The 26,951-nt window shown below is 34.4% G+C and overlaps 1 long non-coding RNA gene across 2 annotated transcripts in view; it reads left to right on the plus strand.

Moving 5' to 3' along the window:
- Nucleotides 1-26,951, plus strand: part of LOC115939837 (uncharacterized) — a 73,659-nt gene that overhangs the window by 8,665 nt on the left and 38,043 nt on the right. The window contains exons 2-3 of one of the 2 annotated variants that reach the window (XR_004074613.2): nt 4,759-4,884; nt 25,391-25,815. This is a non-coding gene — a long non-coding RNA (uncharacterized LOC115939837). Of the gene's footprint in view, nt 1-4,758; nt 4,885-25,390; nt 25,816-26,951 lie in introns of those variants that run through there. The other variant, XR_004074612.2, reaches the window with a different exon arrangement.

Genomic DNA, 26,951 nt, shown 5'->3' on the forward strand with positions numbered 1-26,951 from the left:
TATGTTTTATTTTCTCATTAGATTGGCAGTTTACCTAGAGTTGAATTTTATGTAAAGGGTGAGGTAAAATAAGGTTACACTTTGTCCATTTGGACATCTCCTGGACCTAACACCTTTTGTTGAAAAATTCCTCAGTGTTCTGCAATGTCAAAAATCAAGGATCCTTTCATTGATGATCTTTCTATAAAGTTTTTAATTCTATTTTTTCTTCTTTATTTTTGCTTCAAAATCAAACTCTTTTCCACATGTTAGCTTTATAATTCCTTATGATACAATTATGAAGATCCTAATGTATTAGCAGACTTTATAAAGGACTGTAAATGTGTTAGAGAGTATTAAAATCTCTAAATTAGCATAATGCTACCCAAATTCCAAAGTATTTTAACAGACATCACTTTATTTTTATTTTACTTGTTACAGTAGCATTCTGATATAGTCTGACCTGCATCTCTATCCATTGTTCACAATAATTATGAACCTATCACCACTAATAATGGTCAGCCAGCAGGTTTTCCCCTGATCTTTGAGTTCGTTAGTTGTAAATCAGAAGTACAATCTATAGGAAGGAAAAGTTCTTTTACATAAAAATACCCAGCAAGCCAGAGAATTTATAAATTTGTGTATCATTTATCTAATTTTGTTTTTGACTTTTAGTTTCATTTTATTTGTTTTGCATAAATTTCTTCTGCCTTACACAGTTACTCTCACACCTCACATGACAAAGCTTCTCTAGTTGGGGATTATGTGGGGAAGTTAAAGTATATACACAGGTGGTTTTCTGATATTAGAAATACCTATATTCAAATCTCAGCTCTATAATCAGTAGATGTATAACACTGAGCACACTGAAACTACATTTATAAAACTGGAATAAAATACCATGGTTATCTCTGAATTACCAGAAACAAAGATGCTTTCTTCATATGATAAAGATTGAGTTATTATAGAATTGTCATTAAAGAGCCATGACATAGTTTTTGTTAAATTTCTCTAAGGGTCACTATCAGATGTTACCTTTTCAAGAGCAGACTACAGTAAAGCTTGGAAAATATTTAAAGAGTACCCAAAATCTCAGAGATGCACTTTCAAGCACAACCTGAAATGAACTTGATTTCATTAATTTATTCCCAGCTAACAAATAAAATTGAGGCATGGAAATTCTTAGGTATTCAGAATGATTTATTTGTTTTAACTTCATTAATTTATAGGCAGATTTTTGCAATCTTCCTGTGGATAAATTAAGCACCATTTAACACGAACCGTGGGAAAATAAGTATGGGCTCTGATCTTTTTTCCCAAAGCAACAAATTCTTATTCTGCTATGTGGATAAATGACTCTTAGCACGTATACCCTTGGAAAGGAAGGCTTGTGGTACTTAGGTTAACTCTTGGACCATAGGTGCATATGGCTCCATCTCTCCAGTCTTAGGAGGGCTTTAGCAACAAGTTTAGGGCTCAGAATATTATGTTAATAATGTATATTTAATACCAGTACAGCAATCCTATTCTGAGACAAGGCACAGACATTTGAGTAACTGTCCGTGTTGCTCAAACTGCATTATCTCTGTCTTTCAAAGTTGTACACATTTTTCACTAATGTGCATGGTTTTTTCCTGGAGAATATGGGTCAGAGGAATAGTTCTTCTCCTTGTATTATTTGTATTCAAGATTTCAGGGGAAGAGGGACAGATCTAAGTATGTTTAGCTCAACTATTTTATATCAGATCAGTTTAACAAATAAAAAACATTCTTCTATCTGGGTCATCTTGACTAGCATAAAATTATTTTTAATTCATGATACATATTGAGCCAAAATATACTTGCTGTAAGAATGCTAAACATTAAAATGACCTTGACTCCTCTCTTACTAAGGAAACCATCTGTAGAGGAAAATTGCCATATGCAGACTGAAACTTCAACACCTTTTCCTTCCCCAAATACAAATTTAGATAATCACAAATAAGCCTTACAGAAAAATATTTTATACTCTCAAAGTTCCTTAAAAACACCATTCACTTGAGGCATCTTTAAGTTACTTACTTCTATGTGCCAACCTAAATATTTCCCACAGAGCATTCAGCCATTTTGTTTTATTTCAAATTTTATACATCATATTATATTGAATATAAAGAACAAAAATATTCCCAAATAACAAAATAGTTACAATCCATTTGTACACTAGCTCAATTAACTTTGGTTAGGAATATCTCCCCAATGTGGAAGACTATAACTTTTATTTATTTTTTTAAAAGATTTTATTTATTCATTTGACAGAGACACAGCGAGAGAGGGAACACAAACAGGAGGAGTGAGAGAGGGAGAAGCAGGCTTCCCATGGAGCGGGAGCCTGATACGGGTCTCGATCCCAGGACCCCGGGATCATGACCTGAGCTGAAGGCAGACGCTTAACAACTGAGCCACCCAGGCGCCCCGACAATAACTTCTAAATGAACAAAATTTGTTACTTTGAGTTTAACATAGCCATGAAAATATTGCTATCAAATTCTAGAGCCCCTACCTTCTTTCCTCATAATCCCCTTGATTTGTACTGTGAGATTCCTTCTTGTGTAGAATTCTGGCAAATGGCTCAAAGGCATTCAAATAGATGTCAAACTTGCAGTTTCCTGCCGACTATTGTTGAGAAAAACAGTATATTTTGCAATGTAAGATCATATATAGGTATGATACATGGGTATAGTTGCAAAAATGTGGATAAATCTTTTCTTTTTTATACTTAAACAAAGGGGGAAGCAAATCTCCTAGTTTTAAGTAACATTTTAAAAAATCATTCATACTCTAACATATACCTCGTGTTAAAATATTGAAAATGTAAGGGAATTTTGAAGAAAAACAATGAAATAGGTCTATAATATGTTACTTTTTTTTCTCAGAGCAAGGTATTTGAAGTGATTTAAAGAATTGTCAGGTGTCATTGGGTCTTAAAATTCAGCTAATTGTAAGGATTTATGCTGCAATAGTTAGTATGATTACTTTGAGACTAAATTTTCACAGTGACTTAATAGAAGCTGTACCAGTTAGGATCCGGTGAGCTTTTTTGAAGATATCCTTCATCATATTGAGGAATTTGTCTGCTGTTCTTAGTTTAGTGAAACTTATTAGGAATGGCTGTTGGAATTTGTGCAATACTTTTTCTGCAACAATAGGGATGATCATACATTTCTACTTTTTCAATCTGTTAATATGGTGAGTTACTTTTATTGATTTCAAAATGTTAAATCAGCCTTGCATTTTTTTTTTAAGAATGCAACTTTCTTTTTTAATTTAAATTCAATTAAACCCTGTTGGTTGTATTTTATGCACTTATACATTATTGGATTCAATTTGTTGAAATTTGTTAAGAATTTTTCATCTAGACTTGAGGCCTATCAGTTTTCCTTTCATAAAATTACATTTAGTTGGGTTATCTCCCTTTGCACCTACTTTCAATGCATATATTAATATGTTTTGTTTTAGATATGCCCTCTCAGTAATTGCTTTACTGTTTGTTTCATCTGTTTTATCTTTATTTTCCTCTTCTGGATTGAGCTCATTGTATTATTTTAAATCTTTATTGGCTTCTTGTCTATACCTGTTTGTTGTGTTATTGATTGTCATAAGGTTTATGTGATATGTTCTTAATACCAGATATTTTAAAAAAATGTTCTGGTGCTTTGCATATATTCTAAGCACCTTGTTGCTACCCTTCATTTTACTGTTAAATAGTAGTTTTCTTGGTTCTTATTTCAGAACAATGGTAGACTCATAAGATAAATTGGATAGTATTCATGTCTCTTCAGTTTTTTAGAAAAAAAAATATATACAGCATCGGTAGAATCTCCCCCGTAAACTGATCTGGATCTGAAGATTTCTTTGTGGGGAGAATTTTAACTACAAATTTAATTACTTTAATAAATATAAGAACATATATTTTTTTTAATTCTTGAGTGAGTTTTGGTAGCTTATGTCTTTCAAAGAATTTATCCATTTCATCCATGTTGTTCAACTTTTTGACATTACATTATTTGTAATATTAACATCATTTAATATCTGTATTTAATATCTGTAGATATTCTCAGTCTATTGAGACTTTTTATTATGGTATATATTCATATATTTATTATGGTGTATATATTATGCATATATTTTATTATGGTATATATTCAGTATATATTCTGTCTTGATAAAGGCTCATATGCACTTGCCATCTGACCTAATATATATTCTTTTTATAATGTATGTTCAAGAAATGTAAATTACATTAATTTGGTTGATAATGTTCAAATCTTCTGTATCCTTAAAGATTTTCTATCTGTCCTACCAATTATTGAGAAAAAGGAATTTAATTCTGTAACCATAATTGTAGATTATGTATTTGTCTATTTTTTTAATATTCCTACCAGTTTTTGTTTAATGTGTTTTGAAGCTCTGATATTAGATGCATAAACACATAGGGTTGTTATGCCTCACTAATAATTGACACCTTAATCACTATAAATGACCCTCTTTTCCCTGTTAATAGTCTTTGTCTGAAATCTACTTTGATATCAGTTCAGCTAATCCAGCTTTCTTTTGATTAGTACTGACATGATCTATCCTTTTTCCTTCTTTGAATTAGAATGTATTTGTGCTTTTATATTAAAATTAGGTTTCTTATATATATAATACAGTTGGATTTTGCATTTTTATCTATTTTGACAATGTCTGTCCTTTGAGTTCCTTAAGACATTTTAAATTCATGTGATTTTTTTATACATTTAGATTTGATGGGCTGAGCTCCCTCTTGTATCATGAAGATAAAGGCCACACTTCAGTGTGAAGGAGAAAGCTAGAAGCAGTGTGGAACAAAGACACAGCTTAGCTGCCATATCTGCCCTGGACATCTATGTGAGTGTGAATTTTTTGTTTGTTTGTTTTACTTCCTTATGCTATGTACCTGTTACAGCTGAATATATATATTCATATTTTATTCATATAAAATTAAATATATATTTATACTCATATATATATATATATATATTTAAATAACTATAGCATTACTCCTAGACTCTGGAGCTGAGGCAAATTTCTCTATTTTATATCTTAGTATTTTAGTCAAAATTAAGTTGGAGAGAATCAGACAGAGCTATGATAAATTATCAGAAATACAATATAAAAATAGGAAGTAGATATTATAGACCTTTTCCTGTAAGTTAGCTACTGGAAGCAATTTATTCAAACAGATACAATGACATTATGTATGCTACTTAAGGAATTGTATGTTGTTTTTATATAAGTATACAATGGATATTGCCTATAAGAAGTGTATTGACATCAATAATCTTGTACTAAATTTAAGATTAGAAATAAAATTTATAAATATTTTTCTATAAAAGGTAATTTTCATGTATTTTTGAGGGGACACATTTTCATATCTAGGTCTTACATTTTATATAATATTGCCATTTGAATGAATATGACTTTCAATTTAATTACAGAACAACATAATATTACTTCGTAGTTTTAGCAATATCCAAATAATATATTACTTATATGATGCTGGAATAAGACATTTCTGATTTTAAATAAATAAGTAATTTTAGGACTTAACTTTTTTTCCCTCTTCCTTTTTGGCTACATTATTTTCTAAAATCATGGTAACTCAAAATACTACTTACATCTTCAAATATGTTTTTGAAATACTTGAGGGAACATTCAATAGATACTAACTAAAAATGCCAAAGTACATAGCAAATAAGCTTTACTATCTTTCCAAGATAGACTACCCCCAAAACATGCATATCACACATACACACAAAATAACATCTCTGGTATATTGGACAAATTTTGTCCATCTTTGACTATAAATTTGTATTCTGTATATTGTATTATTAGCAGTGGCACTGAACATTAAAAACATATTTGAACTCTATTTTGTTACAGTATATGTGTTACAGTATGTGTGTTAATCTACTTGATTGTAAATTAACATAGTATTAAGTACAAAGTGTTATTTAAGTATTTGCCATGTGTTTCATGAAGTCAGCTTTCTGAACACATGCATGCCAAAGGAAATATTATTTAGGCATTTAGCAAATTGGTAAAGATGTGGAAAACTAAAAATTCAGTTAATTTCAATAGCACAAACTTCTTTAATTCAATTAATTTCAATAATAGAAGTATTTCCAACACTGATTTGAACATATAAATTAGATGCAGTTTATATAACTTAAAATAAGATATAAACTTGAAGAATGAGCTTTGAAATACAAAACTGTACCATCTGCATTCCCTGACATTATTATATGACCTTAACATTCCAGCCATCTAGGATGTATTTTCATGAGATTAAATACCAATGGTAAAAAGGAGGAGGACAGAATTCTGAGTTCACATAGTCTAATGTTGAAATAGATAAAGCATTATTCTTATTTTTTTTTTTTTTAGCACAACACATAGCTTTGATGAAATCAAATATTCCTTGTGCTTGCTTGGAAATTATTTAAGTAGTTTCTTTATTCTCTGTTGGAATGCTTTATTTTTACCTTACATTTCTTTTTTTACCTACACACTTAGATTTCCAACATCTTTTCTTACAGATATAAACCAAAACATGTTAAATATATCCCTCAGAAATCTAAAGGTATTTTTGCTTCTCTTTCTTTGCAATGACCTCTCTTATAGGTAGATAAATAATTGCTGACTTCACTATTTTAGTTTTGACAGCCAAAGTATAAATCCTTCTGAGAATATTTGCTTTAAGAGGGAACAAGATCTTCTGTTCTTAGAATATTCTGTTGGTAAGATTCATGTTGTACCTCTCTTTGTGACCTTTTTATAGTTGATCACATCTTTCAAGTTACCTATTTTTTGAAGGTTTGCTTTTCTGAAATATTCTCTGTTTTCTGAGACATAATTCATTACTTGACACCTCAGGTGAAGTTGAAATTATATAACTAACTGCACTGGAAAACTTAGTTTTTCTGCTACCTTTCACCACCATCTGCATGGTTACTTTTTCTGTGGCATTACTTTATGTAAAGTTTACATAGGAAAATTCAAACTTGTGTACTATCATTCATTTTTTAAAAACATGTTGTGTTTGCTTTTGTTCTTAGATATCTCAGTTTTTCTGAAAATAGCACATGAAAAAATCACTGCCTTTTAACTCTCCTTACATCTTAACTACAATATGAGTCGTTGCCTTGGCATTTTTTTGGAATCCAATCTGTATTTATTACACTATAATATGAATTTTACTTGGAAATGTTGTTTTAATTCAGTTAGTGATGATTTATTATTGCCTTGGTTTACTCAATCATGTTTCCCTACCATTTATAATGTTAAGTACGTTATCATTGGCACTGAAGTGTGTTTAACTTTGGTCTCTACTCTCACAACCCCTTTCCTTTTCACTATTATTGTAAGAATAACCTTTATTGTTATAAGTCTTTTTAATGGACATCATATTCTTAGTTATAAACTTAAATGTATTTAAAACTTAAATGCATTTATATAACTCTGTCATGTTCAAAACTGATCAGTGAGATGTCTTTACTTCCATATTCAGTGAGTGTTTGTTAAAGATAGATATTTAATGAAGCTACTTGGGAAGTTACATTGACTTGCTTATATGTTTTTTTCATACTCTTATTAGGATATTAATGAATGAAATTACTTTTTATTTCAAATACATGTATTGAGAACTGTGATTGGCAATAGGGAAACATCGTTACCTTAACATAACTGATTGTCTCTTCTGCTCTAAAGACACCTCAATCTCTCTGAATTTGCAATAAAATGTTGCTGCCAAAAGCCTTACATCTCTATAATTTTTCTAGCTGAAAAGTAGGATATTAGCATTGGCCCTTTAGCCTCATCTCTCCCTTCTAAACCACATGTCACTTGGTATAACTTATATTTTAACATTTATTTTAAACTTTTACTTGGTGTAACTTATATTTTACCTGCTGGTAAATGGAGAAACTAGATGGCAAACACTCTTTTACCATTACTTCTCACCATTAGAAAATATAATATTCAGTGTCGACAAACATTCTAAAGCACTTAGGAATAAATTTAAGAACCATTTTATAATGTTATTTTGGAAAAATGCATTACATAAAAAAAAGATATATATATATAATTGGAATAACATATTAGAGCATTAAAACAATATCACAAAGAGGTAAATTCTCCATATATACATTTTAAATAATAATCATCAAAATGCACAGTTTTTAATATAATTTGGAAAAAAATAAGACTTGTATAAAACTATAAAAATTAAAGAATAACTAAGACAGGTGTTTTACAAAGAAAAATAAGGAGGAAGAATTGCCATAGCAACATTATGGCAAAGCATAGCAAACAAAACATTGTATGTTTACTCAGGGGTACAAATGAATTTATGGTCAGAACAAAGAATCCAGAAACTGATGCGTGATGATAAGGATATTTATTATATTATAGAGATGATATTACAAATCAGTATGTAAAGCTCTACTATCCCAAATAAAACAAAAACAAAACATTTTTAAAAACTAAGAATGACTAGTCTTCCATAATAAAAATAACATTAGATACTATGAAAGATACAAAATGAAATCCCACCTGAATTAAAAACCTAAGTGTAAAAACATTTTTTATGTGTTTTCATTTTATTTAGGAATATTGATTCATTAAACGAGATACCAAAATATAAAAGAAAAGATTGACTGAATGTAACAGTGTTAATACAAAAGACACAGTATACATATTTATGGGGCACCTGGGTGGCTCAGTTGGTTGAGAGTCAGTCTCTTGATTTCAGCTCAGGTCATGATCTCAGGGTTGTGAGGTAGAGCTGTGGCATGGAGCCTGCTTAAGATTCTCACTCTCCCTGGGGCACTGGGTGGCTCAGTTGATTGAATTCAGCTCAGATCATGATCTCTGCGTCCTGAGATTAAGCCCAACATGGAGCCCATGTCCAGCTCTGCCCTCAGCAGGGAGTCTGCTTGGGGATTCTGTCTCTCCCTCTGCCCCTCCCCTCACTAGTGTGTGCTTACCCTCTCTCCCTCCCTCTCTCTCTCTCGTAAATAAATCTTAAAAAAAAAAAAAAGATTCTCTCTCCCCCTCTTCCTTTGCCCTTCCCCTGCTAAAAAAGACTATATACATATTTAAAAGACAAAAGGCAGGGGTGGCTCAGTCGGTTGGGTGGCTGCCTTCGGCTCAGGTCGTGGTCCCAGGGTCCTGGGATGGAGCCCCGCATCGGGCTCCCTGCTCGGCGGGGAGCCTGCTTCTCCCTCTCCCTCTGTCTGCCGCTCTGCCTACTTGTGCTTTCTCTCTATCTCTGTTAAATAAATAAATAAAAAATCTTTAAAAGACAAAAGGCATATTGATGGAAGAGATATACAATATACGCATACCTATTTTTGTTACTCTAGAGAGACCTTTTCCAGTTTTAGCAGTAAGTGCCAAATGTTCCCACATTTCAAACTGAAAATCTAGACTATCTATGATAAGAATAAGGCCAAGAACTGTTTTTCTCCCCACCCCCCCATGGTTCATTGCATAACCCAGATTATATGAGGATCCATACTTTTCTGAAGATATTGTCCTAGTTCCCATAGTAGAGGAGCAGAGGTGGTTCGAGTCTAGGGAGAGATCACTGGAGAGTGTAAAAATTTTCTCCTATAGACTTTGAGAAAAACAATATACTGGAAATCTGGCTTATACCTGAAGGAAAAAGAAAAAAAAGGAAGAAGGATATTCAGCTGAATTACCCTACTACCACAGAACAACCTGGAAGTTTAGGAGAGTGCATACAAATGGATGGTGGATGAGAAATATTTCCAGAAGACCGAGAGTATGGCAATATGCTTTGGAGAACCCAGAGCAAAGTGGAATTCATAAGTGGTCAGCAAGAGTCAGACATTTCCAGCTCAGAAAACCTTAGCAATGGGAAGAAATCTATGAAAAACTCACTAAGTACACCAAAAGAGAGAGAGTCATTTTTAGACACCTGCAAAGGATTAAAGAGCCAAATACAATTCATACTGGTGCCAGCAGAGAAAGACACTTCCATTTTTTTATGTTTCTCTTTCCTCACTTCAACATTAAAGTTGCTAGAAGTAGCCTAGTGAGTAGTAAAAGTACTAGTCCAAGACATAGGAAAAAAAACAAAAGGTGTATAGCCTGGACTAGGTTCAAGCTGAAAGAGAGGAAATCTAAATAATTTAGAGTTTTTAATATTTTATGAGAGTACACATATTAATAAATAGCCTGAGACTGTTTAGGAGAGCTAAGTGAACAGAGACTTTACTATTCATTTATTTTATCATCAGAAAAATGCATGAAGTAATGGGACACATTTTAGATTTGATTGAAGGAGGATAGAAATATAAGACCTTACGTAGATGATTTGAATGGTTAGTGTGGGTAGAATATGGTAGAGAATAATGTAAATACCAGTTTTTCAGTTTATTGGTTCAGGTATATTATTCAGGTACCAAAGATTATTATTCAGATGAGGTAAATAACATACTCATTAATGGTAACAAAGCAAATAATATAATAGAATTAAACAAGTGAATAACAATATGCTAATGAAATTCACTGAACCAGAAGGAAACAGACTTTAACATATACAAATATTGTCAAAAGAAGTAAGCATGGTGGGGGCACGTTACCTCTTTTGTTCATAGCTACTATAATTTCAGACTCATAACAAATACTAAAATATGTTGAACCATAAAAAATTTCTAGAAGACAATATTTTTATATAGTATTTTTATATAGTTTTTTATATTTTTATATGGTTTTATTTTTATATTTTTATATAGTTTTAACATGCAAATAGATTTTCCTTTTATACATGGATTTCAGAAATGTCATCAAGGTTTCAAAAACATTGATTCAGCAGAATTTTATTCAGCATCTGCTATGCTCAAGGAACTGTGTGCTAAGTAATTGAATAAATAGTGAATAAAAAGACATCCTTTCTATACTCATGGGAAGAATAGCCTGTTAAAAAAGAGAACAGTTAAAAAAAAAAAAGGGGCACCTGGGTGGCTCAGATGGTTAAGCGTCTGCCTTCAGCTCAGGTCATGATCCCAGGGTCCTGGGATCAAGTCCCGCATCGGGCTCTCTGCTCCTTGGGAGCCTGCTTCTCCCTCTGCCTCTCTCTCTCTCTCTGTCTCTCATGAATAAATAAATAAAATCTTTAAAAAAAAAAAAAGAGAACAGTTGATCAAAAAAAATCACACAAGGAGACAGCTGTAAAAGACATGGTCTATGTAAGATAATACTTGGAACAATGTGGCCAATAATGAGATTTAAAATAAATAAGAAATTCAGGGATGGATTTCTTTATAAAATAATGCTTGAGCTGATAGGAAGGAGGAATGTAGGAGAATGCGGAAAAGCAAAAGAGCTTGTACAAAGGCGAGAAGAAAGGAAGATGTGAGTTAAGAATGAGGTAATTGAGAGCAGTGTGCAGAATTTAGGAAGAGGCCTGACATGAAATGAAAAATTTAGGTAGTGGCTTAACATGGAGGCTTTTCCAGGCTATGTTAATGAGTGTTAACTTTATGCTACGTGCAGCAGGATGATGATGAAGGAGTTAAAGTTTGATTTGGATAATAATTTTATAAAAGATCACTCTGGTTATTGCATGAACAATATATGATGTCTTTAGGTGGGGTGATTTTACATTATCTCTAATAGACTTCTTGGGCAGTCTATCTCTGATAGACTTTTGATGGTAACTAGGGAAGAGATTAGTAAATTTGCACAACTTTGAGAATACTGCAAAGAAATGAGGAAAGAAGGTAATAAACTTTTAGTAAAAAAAGATAATCAGACTCTGCCCCTTTTGTAGCAGCTGGGATTTATTGCCAAAGCAAACAAAAACACAAGATATCAGAGGCCCTCAAGCTGTGGAAAGGCAGAATTTGTACTATTGACCTAAGACTAACAATAGAATCTAGATGTAGAATGAGAAACTGGCTTAAACATAGCAGGTGAGGGCGCCTGGGTGGCTCAGTTGGTTAAGCGACTGCCTTCGGCTCAGGTCATGATCCTGGAGTCCCGGGATCGAGTCCCGCATTGGGCTCCCTGCTCAGCAGGGAGTCTGCTTCTCCCTCTGACCCTCCCCCCTCTCATGCTCTCTCTCTCTGTCTCATTCTCTCTCTCAAATAAATAAATAAAATCTTTAAAAAAAAAAAAAAAACATAGCAGGTGATTAAAACTGGCAGCCTGTCCACATTCAGAGGAAAGCTCCAGATTGGCAGTTAACCCTGAGTCACTGTAGTTAAACTGTAGCCTTCAGGGCAGATCCTTGATCAAAAAGGGAATCCTCATAGAGGAGAAGAAAGAAATACCTAATTGTGTAGGACATAGCTTCAACTTAGATACTGTGTAAGACAGCCCCTGCATAAATAGCAGTATAAAGTTTCTTTTTTGTTTGCTTTTAAAGATTTATTTATCTATTTGAGAGAGGGAGAGAGAGCAAGCGTGAGCTAGTGGAGGGAGGAACAGAGGGAAAGACTCTTCAAGCAAACTCTCTGCTCGTCTGGGAGCCCAATGCAGGGCTCCATCCCACCACCATGAGATCTTGACCTGAGCCAAAGTCAAGAGGCCTGATGCTTAAAGGACTGAGCCACCCATGTGCCCTTGTTTGTTTTTACTTATGAACTATTGAAACCCTTTTAAATTTTCTTTGCCTGTTTTGGAAACAGGACTGATAAATTTAGATTAGGTTGGCATAATTTAAGATTATTGGGTCAGGACTCTTAACAATGGAGAAGAGGAAACTCAAGTCAAAAATACTGTGCTTTTTACTAATTTATTCATTTGATGATGTGAGTTATTAAATGAAAAAAAATATGTATATAAGAAACCTTTCAGTAATTAACTCCATGGTGATAGAGCTGATATGTTTTCATGGTGATTAGGTGTTATTTAATTTTAGTGCTTTTAATTTTGTTTTTACATACCTATGGCTTCTTTTTTTTAGCTTCTAAAATTTTTACAATAAATGTGTCTTGCTGTCTTTTGTTAAATTATAATCATTGATTATAACTGCTTATGTTGCTTGAAGCTAATCTCCTTCTCTTGAGAGCAACCAGACAACCTGGGGAAATAAGTAGAAACATCTGTCTGAAGGCACAGGAGAGCTACCAAGGCAGTGAGCTTTTCTAGAATGAGATAAAGAAGTGAACCAAGAGAGTTAAATCCAATAGTTAGATGTTTTTCTCCTTGAGTCAATTATGAATTCTAAAGTAAAAGTGGCAGTGTAAATGCTAAGAGGCAAGCTGACTTACATGAACTAGAGAGGGAAAAAATGGAGTTTACAGGACACCAAGGAGAGGGGCCTGATAAATAACCAAGGCTCTAGGCGGGACACTGCTGCTGTACCCTAGAAGTAAGGAAGGACAGGAAAGAACCAGACCTCAAAAGGAAGGAAGTCTTGCTTTGACTCAGTTCTGCCTCTAGCAAAATTATCTGCCCAGAGTAAGCAGATTACTTCTGGAGGAAGATAAAATTACCCAGAGTCTTCATTATTTTCAACAAAATTTGATACTGTGTTTGCCATCTTTTAAAAATCAGTGAACTATAAAAATAGCTAGGCATTAAAAAAGAATTGTCCAAAAAACTATGAAAGACACAATATGAAGAGACCCATTAAAGATCCAGATTAAGGGGCACCTGGGTGACCCAGTCAGTTAAGTATCTGCCTTCGGTTCAGGTCATGATATCAGGGTCCTGGGATCTAGCTCCATGTGGGGCTCCCTGCTCAGTGGGGAGTCTGCTTCTCCCTCTCACTCATCTGTGCTCTCTCTCTCAAATAAATAAAATCTTAAAAAAAAAAAAAAGGATCAAGATTGAGAAATTGCCAATAAATATTTTTTTTTTTAAGATTTTTTATTTATTTATTTGACAGAGAGAGACACAGCGAGAGAGGGAACACAAGCAGAGGGGGTGGGAGAGGGAGAAGCAGGCCTCCCGCCGAGCAGGGAGCCCAATGCAGGGCTTGTTCCCAGGACCCCAGGATCACGACCGGAGCTGAAGGCAAACATCCAAGGACTGAGCCACCCAGGCGCCCCTGCCAATACAAAATTTAAAGTAATTTGAAATATATTCAAGAAATTAAATGTCAAGCAGAGAAAGTCAATTATCATATGGTTTCACTTATTTGTGGAACATAAGGAATAGCATGGAGGACATTAGGAGAAGGAAGGGAAAAATAAGGGGGCGGAATTGGAGGGAGAGATGAACCATGAGAGACTATGGACTCTGAAAGACAAACAGGGTTTTAGAGGGGAGAGGGGAGAGGGGATTGGTTAGCCCAGTGATGGGTATTAAGGAGAGCACTGAGTGTTAATACGAAAACAATGGATCGTGGATCACTACATCAAAAACTAATAATGTATTGTATGGTGACTAACATAATAAAATTTAAAAAAAAAGAAATTAAATGTCGTAGTGAAAAAAATGACAGAGAAGTGGGGATTGTAGAATAAATAAAATTGAAGTTCTAGAATTGTAAAATACAATAACTGCATATGTGAACTTAAATAATGTTTAGTGGTTCATTAGAAATTGCTGAAGAATTAATAAGTTAACTAAAATATAGGTTTAAAAATGTGCAAACTGAAACATGGAGCAAAAATATGATGGAAAGTACTGAAAAGAATTCAAGAAAAATTCAAGAAATACATTAAAAAATTGAATATATGTTTAGTTGAAGTTGCAGAAAGAGCACAAAAAAATAAAGCTACATGTAAATTCAAAATAGGAAAATGACTAAAAACTAAAAACTTTGTTACAAAGCAGAATCTTAAAAAAAAAAAAAACAAGAAAAGTCAAGATCACCTTGGAAGGAGCAATGAGATTGGAAGTTGACTTCTTAAGAGAATTTGAAATGACATCTGTAAAGAAAGACAATAACTAATATATATTTTTGTATGTAGCAAAAACATATTTTCCAAATGAGGTTTAAATTTTAAAAATCAGACACACACACACACACATCCTAAAAGAACTTATCTCTAGCGGACTGTTACTATATCACTAAAGAAAATCATGAAGAGAATATTTCAGTCAAAAGAAAAGTGATTCCAGATGCACAAAGATAGCTACATTAAAAAAAATTATAACACTTTGAGGGAGAGAACTAAACACAATATTGCATTATAGCATAGGTCTATTTCAGAGATTTGGGGAAAAAAGAAAAGAGGACATCATAATATCAGGTGGACTATCAATATGTAACAAGCATCATAGACTAGTTCTTCCTTTGCAGTGTGGCATACATATAGCTAACTCAATCTTTATACCAATTTATTTACCCTAACAGGGATTTGTGTTTGTTACCAACTTTGCTATAAAACAAACATGAATATAGCTATTATTATTTATTCAGGTAGCAAGAATTCACACAAAATCACAAAAAAACCCAACCAGATTTTTAAAAATGGTTCTGTAGTAAAATGTCTGTTCCTTAAAGTAAAGGAGTTATTAATTATTATCAAAATAAATTGATTGAGCTTTCAATGGTGTTTTATACATCATTTCCTAACAAAAATTCTGTTCAATCCACTTGAACCTTGCTTTCTTTTTTTTTTTTTTAAGATTTTATTTATTTATATGAGAGAGAGAGAACATATGAGAGGGGATAGGGTCAGAGGGCGAAGCAGACTCCCTGCCAAGCAGGGAGCCCGATGCGGGACTCGATCCCGGGACTCCAGGATCATGACCTGAGCCGAAGGCAGTCGCTTAACCAACTGAGCCACCCAGGCGCCCCGAACCTTGCTTTCTTATAAATATTTTTACATTTGCCTACAATTCATTTTTCAGAAAGTTTGTTGTTTAAAAAAATTCTATTCTGAACTTAACGTTTTCTACTTTAACACATGCTTTTAAAGATTTTATTTATTTATTTGTCAGAGAGAGAGAGCACAAGCAGGGGGTGCAGCAGGAAGAGGCAGTGGGAGAAGCAGGCTCCGAGCAGGGAGCATGATTCAGGACTCGATCCCAGGACCTTCGGATCATGACCTGAGCCGAAGGCAGTCGCTTAACCGACTGAGTCACCCAGGCGTCCCTTTAACACATTTTTTTTACATTGTCATTTCACACTTGTTCATGGACACTTAGAATGGGCATATACTAAGATATAGTTGACATTTTGTCCCCTTTTTTATGCCAAAACTTCATCAGGTTTGTCAGTATTAGGTGGATTTCTAAATATAGTGCTCACTATTTCAGGAAAAGCACAAAAGAGAACCTCAATCAGCAGCTGCCCCTTGTCAATCATGTCCTAGTTGGAGATGGGGAGATAATATACATAAAGAAGTATTTTTATGCATAATTGGGCATTTGAAGTCAGCCAATACAAAAATATTGCATTTTAAATTTATAGAAAATATGCATACGTGATAAAAAAAATTCAAACTCTACAGAAAGTAAAAAAATAAAGTTATAAAAAGGAAATATCTTATCCCCCAATGCATCAGTAATGATACTATCCTATTTAATTTAGGACCAATGAAACCTGCAGTAGACAAAATAATGGCCTTCCAGGGACATCCATGCCCTAATTTCCAGAACCTGTGAATATCTTAGGTTACATGGAAAAGAGGTATTAGGTTGCAGACACAATTAGGGTACTCATCAACTGACCTTGAGAAGATAGACTTATTTTTGAAATATTCTTAACATGATGAGATTATTTGGGTGTTCTCAATATAATCACAAGGGTCCTTACAAGTGAAAGAGGGAGGCAGAAGAGAGAACCAGAGGGATGGCAGCACAAGAAGTACTTGACCTACTTTTACTAACTTTAAATATGAAGGGAAAAGGCTGCTACAAGCTAAAAGTGCAGGTGGTTTCTAAAAGTTGGAAAAAGCTAGGGAAATTACTGTCTCATAAAGACTCCACAAAGAATGCAGCACTACTAACACTTTTGTTTTAGCCCACTGAGACCGATTTAGAATCCTCACCTACACAACTAATAAGGTAGTAAACATGTGTTATTTTAAGTCACTAATTTTTTTGGTAATTTTTGACAATTTGTTATAGCAGCAATAGGACAATAATCCAATGTTAACAAAAAGTATATTTTATTTACGCAAATCAGAACTCCATGGGAGCAGTGCAACTTACGTGGAGTTCCCCATAGTTGTACAGTATTCAGCTTGGGGAGCTACATGTGCTGATGGCCATGGTTCTGTACTTCTAGTTTTGCTTATGTGATAGAGATATTTCTGTATCAGTACATACAGAGCTTTCTTTCTCATTAATGATGTATGACATTCTGTTTTATGACAGTACCATAATTTGACTATACTTTAACCACAAATTAAAGCCATTGAATTAGAAAGCCTATCATCTATATTCATAATTACTGGATGCATAATTTAATACATATTGAAGATATTTAAATTGTCACAGTATTAGTCGTTGCAAATAATACAATTACTCTCTACAATATATTGGCTTATTTTTAAAAGTGTATCTGTAGGCTACATTCCTAAGGTACAGGATGCAGTCTTCATTTCATAGTCAAATGACGATGTGCCAGACATTGTAAAAATCATCCCACAGGTGTGTTTTTTTTAAATTTAATCCCAAGAGTAGCCCATGAAATCTAGGTATTTTTGTTTTCATTTTACACCAAAAGAAGCTAAAGCTAAAATATATTAAGTTTCTTTAACATGTCCTAAGAGTTTGAACAAAGTTAATTGCTCTTAAACACCATGCCCTTTAATAATGTGGCACTTTTGCAACAAAGTTTTCAATTTTGAAAACTCAGTTAAATGTCAAAGCAAGTTGAACAAATAGTTTGATCAATAACTGGTTGTAACTTAGCTTGTTTAAAATATTTTCAGGTCGTTATTGGCAAATTTTAAAGAAAAGCAAAGGTCATTTAACACAGTGGTACAATAATTTTAATGCTATTTTTCTTAATGCAAAGAAAAAAACAAAAATGGCTTTCAATAGAAACAGCTATGGCTAGAAATATACTGTATGTTAAATATTTGTATGGTATATATTTTTTAAGTCAACGGATATTAAAGGGAAGAACATAAATTTCTTATGTGTATAATAGCAGTTTTTTCAGACTAAATTGTCTGGCAATTAGGTGCTGATAGCACTGCAAACTCTTTAAATAATTTCCGTTGTACTTTTTGTCCCTGTCAATGCCAAAGGTGACTTTCATGTCTTGGCATAGATTTACATGATTCCATGTTTTAATTTTCCTACATTGGGGCCAAACACTAAACTATTCTCCTCAAAAACATTGAGATTTGTTTGTAATTGACATTTTATTTTTTTAACACAAATAGAGAAATGCATATATTAAAAATGTGGCTAATGTTATTGTTTTATTGATCAAATTTCAGTGACACAGTTATAGTTTCTGGTTTCTATTTATAGTTTCAAGTCAAAACGAGTTTTTCAGATTTAACTTTAATCTCAGTTGAAAATTTGGGATCCTGAGTGGCTTAGTTGGTTGCCTTCAGCTCAGGTCATGATCCCAAGGTCCTGAGATCGAATCCTGCATCAGGCTACTTGCTCAGTGGGAAGCCTGCTTCTCCCTCTGCCTGCCGCTCCCCCTGCTTGTGCTCTCTCTCTCTCATTCTCTCTGTCTGTCAAATAAATAAATAAAATCTTCTAAAAAAATCTAGTTGAGGGGAGCCTGGGTAGCTCAGATGGTTAAGTGTCTGCCTCCAGCTCAGGTCATGATCCCATTGTCCTGGGATCGAGCCCCACATCGGGCTCCTGGCTCAGCGGGGAGCCTGCTTCTCCCTCTCCCTCTGCCTCTCTCCTTGCTCATGCTCTCTCTCTCTCTCTCTCTCTCTCTGTATCTCTATGTCTCAAATGAATAAATAAAATCTTAAAAAAAAATCTAGTTAAAAATTTGGCTCATAAACAATTTACATCTAAGTGAATCATGAACCATAAACATTAATGTCTACCTTCTTTATATGTAAAGCATATCAAATACATTGGAAACTCACAATAAGAAAGTTGGTAGTTACCTTGGTGGGAGATGGTGGAAGATGAAGGAATAGCAGAGGCTATAATTCTAAAGGATAAAGCAGGCACAAATATGAGTGTGGGATGAGGTAGAAAATAATTGGAAATGGGAACAAAAAGGAGGATGAACATCAGAAATAAAGGAGAGGAAGAAAAGAATTATAAGAACCAAACCTTTGTTCTTTTTTAGAAAAATGCTAATGTCATTTTGCTATTCTTATTTTAAATTTATAGACCAAAAACACCTTATATTTAATATATTGGCTTTATGCAAACTTTCTAGTTACTTCTTTTTTTTTAAGATTTTTATTTTTTTATTTATTTGACAGAGACATAGTGAGAGAGGGAACACAAGCAGGGGGAGTGGGAGAGGGAGAAGCAGGCTTCCCAGGAGCAGAGTCCAATGAGGGGCTCAATCCCAGGACCCTGGGACCATGACCTGAGCCAAAGGCAGACGCCTAACAACTGAGCCACCCAGGCACCCCTCTAGTTACTTCTTACTTCCACTTCAGGTTTATATGCATGTGATCTCATTTAAATATGTTCAGAAAAAAAAAAAGAATTTCCTCCTTCCACTTGGAGCAGATTTTTTCTTTCCTCTCCTGTCTCCCCTTCCCTCCCCTCCCCTTCCCTCTCCTCTCCTTTTCTTTTCTTCTTCCTTCCTTCTCTTTCTTTCTCTCTCTCTCTCTCTTTTTTTTTTTTGGCTGTGCTGTAAGTTATAACGAGAGACCTAGTTTTATTCTATTTTATTTATTTCCTATCTTCCATTCCAGTCAGCTCAGGTTTGGCCTCTGGCTTATCTTCAAAACTCTCCATATATATACATATATATATATATATATATGTATATATATATTTAAAGATTTTATTTATTTGAGAGAGCAAGAGATACAGCAGGAGTTGTGGGGAGAGACAGAGGGAGAGGTAGAAGCAGGCTTCCCACTGAGCAGGGAACCTGATGTGGTACTCCATCCCAGAACGCAGGGATCTTGACCAGAGCTGAAGGTAGAGGTTCAATGGACTGAGCCACCAGGTGCTTCCCCAGAATTCTCCATATGTTTTACATAACATAGCCCCAGGACACAAAAAGTATATAGCTGCACAGAAAGAATGTTTTAAATATCTAAGAGATTCAAACCTGATTATGTTTAAATTGGTTATTAAAATACAGTTGTACTAGTAAGACATTTCAATCTGAAAAATTCTCCCTCACTGGATTCACACTGTCAGTATATGTGTTAAGGTGAAAATGATTTTTTATGTGAGTAAATAGCCCTTTTGTTGTTTTCTGTTCTCTCAGGAATAAAACAGCTTTTGGAATTATTCTTTATTGATGTGAATGAACACAAGATGGGAAAATCACATGTATTTACAGATAATGAGACTCTTGTAATCCTCAGGGACATTAATCTGTCAATTTAAATAAGGGAGCCCTGAGAAAGATTCTAGTGCAAAGCCAAGCGCTCAGTACGATGATACTGAGCTCAAATCCAAAGAGACAGTTGCCATTCTCAGAATGATACTGCAGCAGGGAACTTGGGGCTTCAGGAATCTATAATACTGATGTTCTGGCCATTTGTTGAACTTTCAGTTTCAAAACAGTACGAACCACACAAAAAATAATAAATCTTGGAAGTGATAAAGTAATTTATTTTGGGGAGAATTTAAATAAGTTGTTAATCTCCTGCTAAGAAGTAGATTTACTAAAGAAGATAGCTTTTCATTGTATTACAATCATTCTCATTTGATTATATATTTATCGTTGGTGTTTTAGAAATATACCATGTAGGGGCTCCTGGATGGCTCAGTTGGTTAAGCGTGGGACTCTTAATTTCAGCTCAGGTCATGTCTCAGCATCCTTGCTGGGTGTGCCTGCTCAAGATCCTCTGTCTCCTTCTCCCTCTGCCCCTCCCCCACCCCACTCACACTAGCTCTCTCTCTCTCTAAAAAAAAAAAAAGAAATATACCATATAAATGCATAGTCCCATAAAATCACATGATGAATCTAACTTGAGTTTATATATTATTTGTGACTAAATGAAATAAATCATTTATTTTATAACACTGCAATCTGGAACTTCAAGGTCACCTAAAATATATATATATTTACAAATGAATGATAGGTAAAGTAGATATAGATGTAAGTAAAATGGTGCTTAGCCTCACTGAATTTGGAATTAACAATTTTTCACAAAACCAAAAGAACAATTCTATACTTATAATCCCTCTCTTAAGTTTATAAGAAAAGTGAAATGTAATGGAAGGCAACAAGGCACAATCTGTACATGAATAATCTGAAATATAAAAATGTTGATTAAGTCATGTTTTGAAGAAGTAAGGACTTAAGAGGCCTTTCTAAATTTTTGAGCACTGTACAACTGTCAGTTTTATTAGTCTAAACTTTTGTATGACTTTTGTTTTAACATTTGAGATCTCATTCTTACTATTTTCTCTTCTATATCATTTACTAACTTTGAATTGCCAGGAATTTTTAAAAATCTTTTTCAAAATTGGAGCTATTTTGGTATAGTAAATACCAAAGCAGTTGACTATACTCTGTTAACTTTGAAGCCTCTTAAATGGTTTTCCTTTAAATTTTAAGTCCTCTTAATTGTTTCTACACCCATTCTTCTATTTATTCACTTGATTATCATTTTAATGTTTTGATATCTTTTCCTATTTTTGATAACCTGATATTGCTAAACTTGAGAGAGTGTTTCTTTCTTTTATCTTTGGCATATGCTTCTTTCTAGTTTATGCCAAAGGTATTTTTTTTTATTCCAATAAACTGTTTTGAAGAAATTTCCTATTTAAATAGGTTTTAATTACTGTTCCAGGTATTTATTATTTTTAATATTAATTTTATATTTAATTTATATTATATATAATATATATAATTTATATATAATTTAATTATATTAATTTAATTTTAATTAAATTAATTTAAATAATATTAATTTAATATTAGTGGCAGTTTTTGATAGTTTATTTTTTTCAGCTCTTAAAACAATTGTAATTTTGACATTATTTGTGATTATTTTGTCCCACTTAGAGATTAAACTCCAAGAGTAAAGACTTGGCCTTTTCTTTATTCATTATTGTACCCTAAATACCTACCGTATTCCTTGTCACTCAATAATATGTATGGAAGAAACGTACTGATTAGGAATCCTTTACTAATACTGTCACCATATGGACAAGAAATTGCATGACTTTCATCTCCCCCATGATGTTTCAGAAAACTAGCCCTCATAGCCTCAAATTAGTTAAGGAGCATTATATAACAGCTGAGTGCAAGGACTCTAGAGCTAGACATTCTAGTTCTGCACTCTAGCTATGCTGTGTGACCTTGGACAAATTATTAAAACTTTGTGTGCTTTGTTTCATCATATGTAAAATAGAGATGATAATAGTATCCACCCTCTAAAATTGTTCTGAGGATTTGATGTTAACATTTGTTAAACACACAATAGTCCCTGATACCTAATAAGTACTATATAAATGCTTACTTAATAAATTAATTTTCTCCAACTTATTTTATTACTCAGTGTTATGGACTGAATTATGTCTCTCCAAAGATGCCTATGTTGAAGCCTGTTTGGAGAAACACCATACACCAGTTATCTATGTCAGAAGAGGCCACCATTACATGAAGGCTAGCAAAGATCATCACAATGCCAGCCACCAAGAATAGAAGTCCACACACTTCTGCCCACTGCATCTTGGTATCAAAGTTGCTAAGGAAAATACAAATCAAGTAAGCACTGGATAGAACAATACTCACAGAGAAGAGACAGAACAAAATCCATTCCAATAGTGTACATAAGTTTTCACGGCTAACAGATTCTCCTGGCAGCTGTCATAGGGCAGTTGGCCTATGAGCATCCCTCTTGTGCTATAGTAGAAAGACCCCTCCTCTTCCCCCATGGAGTCAGAAATACTAAATTCTGGGAGTGAGTCAGAACAAAACAGAACAAAGAAGTATATGCTGACTCTGGAATAGGGAAAGATATTCTCACATAAGGTGATAAGCCCAGACAGGCTTTGTGGGCTCTTTATTTCTTACTTTGTAAGGGGAGTATTATAGACCCAAGGCAGCTTCATAGGTGGCTCAGTAAGTGTTCATGACCTCCCTTTCCCAAAAAAGCCCTAACCTCCAATGTGACTGTTTGGAGACAGAACTTTTAGGAAGGTAATTAGGGTTAAATGATATTGTAGGGGTGGGACCTAATCCAATAGGACTGACATCTCTGTAAGAAGAAGAGACACCAGGGATGGGAATGCACAATGAAATTGACATAGCAAGCAAGTGGCCATCTGCAAGCCAAGGAAAAGAAGTTTAAGGAGAGACCAAATCTGCCAACAACTTGGTGTTGGACTTCCAGCTTCTAGAACTGAGAAAATAAATTTCTGTTGTTTAAGCTTCCAAGTCTGTGGTATTTGCTATAGTAGCCCTAGTCAATTAATACACTAATCAAGTTAAGATTCATGAAAAATAGTGTCCCTTTCTTGCCACTGCCACATATATAAGGTGTTAATGGTGTTTCTTTATGTGTTTATACCAACTCACACAAAGGGGACATTTTTTTTTTCTTTTGAAGAATGTGAAGATATGTGACATTTTCATTGTCTTTCCATTTGAAATTAAACTTCCAAAAAGAAATGCAGAAATAGATGAGATTAATTCTGTATTGAATAAGAGTGTCATCAAATTTTGGCCTGTAATATCTTTTAACTCAGACTACAATTTTCTAATTTTGACATCTCACAAATTAGCACAATTACTAGCATACATCAACTACACAAAGATATACTTGGTGAAACTCCAAACAAAGCTAATTGGGAAAGAAAAAAGACAGTTTGTGTTTTGTAAAAACAGATTCCATACCCATGGTATTTTGGATAGCCTAACTCCAAATACATCTCTGAACAAAGTGTATGACTATAATTAATGTAAAAGAAAAACTATTGAATGGTATTCATTAAAAGACATCTAAATGATTCAGAACAAAAGCAAAATAATAAAATAGTAATTTCAGATTCAAAGTTATAACCTCACATTAAATAAATTGGTGTACCATTGATATATTTAACATCTAAACAAGTCTGAGTTTCCTATACCCCGGGAACTAAATATTCACAATCTCTACCACCACCACCACCTAAAAAATAAGAGGGGTTTGTGTGTGTGTGTGTGTGTGTCATACACATGAGAAACACGAAACATGAGTAACATCCCTTGGGTAGCCATGATAAAATATCATAATTCAGGTGGCTTAAAAAACAGAATTGTTCTTTTCTCACAGTTCTGGATGCTTCAAGTGTGAAATCAGGGGTGCCAGCATGGTCAGGTTCTGGTGAGAGCTCCCTTCCTGGCTTATAGATGCTTGCCATCTTGCTGTGGACTCCCATGGCAGAGGAAGAGGGCCAGCAAGCTCTGGTGTCCGTCTTTTTTACTAAAGGCATTGAACCCATCATAGTGCCCCACACACATGACCTCTTCTAAGTCTAATTATCCCCCCAAAGCCCAATCTTCAAATCCCATCAAATTGGATATTAGGGTTTCGACATGAATTTTGGGAAGATAGAACTCAGTCCACCACATCTGGAAACTAAAACTCCTAATTTTTAAAATTTTGAGGGATCTCCAAACTGTTTTCTCTGGCTGCTATACCATTTTGCATTACCAGCATCATTCAAGAATATCAATTTCTTCACATCCTCAACAAAACATATGATTTTTTTTTTTTTTTGGTAATAGTCATCATAACAGGTGTGAGGTGATAACTCATGGTAATTTTGATTTGCATTTTCCTGATAATGATGCTGGGTATCTTTTCATATACCTGTTATGATTCAGCAATCCAACTTCTGTGTGAAAACTGAAAAGCCAATCATAGAAGGACAAATAATTTACAATTCCATTTATATGAGCCAAACCACTAGTGGTTGCCATGAGCTGAGCTGACGTGAGGGTTGGGGGAAGAAAGGGAGTAGTTGTTCAATGGCTATAAGCTTTAGTTACACTGAATGAATAAATTCTGCTACAGCATAGTGGTTATAATTAACAATACAGTATTGTGCATTTTAAAATTTGTAAAGAGAGGGTAGATCTCATGTTAGGTGTTACTACCTGTAGAGAGCAAAATGGAGTCTCTCATGTCAAGCAGGGGCCTCTGTCAAGCAATGACACAAGCAGTTCAGGTACTGCAGCTAGGAGATATCACCGGGACCAATGTCAGCTGACACCCCAGAACTGATAATGAGCAGAACCAGAGGAGGTCTGCAGAGACCCAAAACTTATTAAAGTTCTTTAAAAAGGGAAGGATTTTGGCAACGAACTGTCAGACTCTTCAGACCTGACCCCTCTATGTCTGACCACTTAAAACAGGCAGAAGGCTCTGCCCGATTGATCTCCGAACAGAACCGAGATCCTTCACTCTTTGAACATCAGAAGCAGTAAGTGCTGCGAGCTGACCCGGACCAGATGGAGGTCTTATCTCAACTGTGTGCCCACAGGCTGACTTCGCGTTTGGTTCGCTAACTTCCTGCACCCTTCTATCTTGTTTGTTGTGTGGCTTGTCTTCTGTCCTTCTTTGTGTGCTGTGTAAGAAGCCAAATTTAATCACATGGTGAATTGTCACTGAGTTTGGAATCCTGAACCTGCTTTAGAATTGTGATTTAACTTCGCTTTATGATTGAATAAAGCTGACATCGTGGAAAGACAACTCGTGTGTGCACCTTCATAACATGCTCATGACATTACCACACACACAAAAGAAACCCAAGGAAACTTTGGGTAGTGTTGGATATGTCTGTTACCTTGACTGTGGTGATAGTATCACAGGTGTTTGCATATGTCCAGACTCATCAACTTGTACACATTAAATATGTGCAATTCTTTTTTATATCAATTATACCTCAGTAAAGTTGTTAAAAAAACAAAAACTTCTAAACTGTCTATGTCCAATGTCTTACAGAAAGGAATAAATATGGTTTATAAATTAGGTATGAATAAATTAGGTAGGTATGAAAAAATGCCATGCCTATCGCTAGTCCCTTGGTACCTGGACTCTACATTTTTTAGAAGGCCATTCTAACATTTCAAAAGGCCAGATGCTACTGGTAGCTGGGAAACAGTAAGCACAATAAAATCCATGTTCATCAGCCCATTGCTCCTCCTCTTTCACTAAAAATTTATTTAGTCTCATAAACAATATTTTAATTCTGTAGCTGGTGCCAGCTTATCATGCAGAATCATCTATAAAGCAGATTATAGCAAGAGACCACGGTGGTAGATTAAGGGTGAGAGGCAACGTAGCAGAAGTAGGTGTTCTGGGAACTTGATCCACAAGCTTGGGCAACTTGTTGGTTGGGCAACTTGTGCTTTCAGGACAGACTTGAGGCCATTGTCCTATGTAACATTTTCACTTGTTGGTACAAGGATGCCTCTCACACGTTTATGACTTGGTGGATTAACTAGCTAAGCCCATTTATTTTGCATGTTCACTTGTAGACCAGTGGTGTTTGGTCAATCCTAGAGCCCAAAAGGGGTTTTCTTCAAACACTAAGGGCCCACACTGCAGTTTTCCTTGAGGATTTCCAACAGACTCCATGTATATCCTGTTACAGGAATTCCGAGTGTCATTAGCCCTGCCAAATCATATGTGATAGAGATCCATTCACTACAACTTGGGCTAGGTTTAGACCTTTTGTAAGGTCTAGACCCCTAATTCAAAATCTTGTGGCCTTAAAAATTAATTGGCAAAAGAGGGCACATTCAATTTGTCATATGTTATCTCTCAAGTAAAAGGAGGGCAAATGAATCTGTGCTCCTTTCTTAGTCCTAAAGCATGCAATGGGAATCAGTTTTGCCTTTCACTTTGAATGGGAAATCCTAATATGATCCTGGCCAGGAAACACCAAAAATTGTGAGGGGGAAGACTGAAATT

The sequence above is a fragment of the Leptonychotes weddellii genome, chromosome 9 (genome assembly GCF_054177405.1).
Source record: "Leptonychotes weddellii isolate Sample4059 chromosome 9, ASM5417740v2, whole genome shotgun sequence".
In the NCBI taxonomy this organism is placed as follows: domain Eukaryota; kingdom Metazoa; phylum Chordata; class Mammalia; order Carnivora; family Phocidae; genus Leptonychotes; species Leptonychotes weddellii.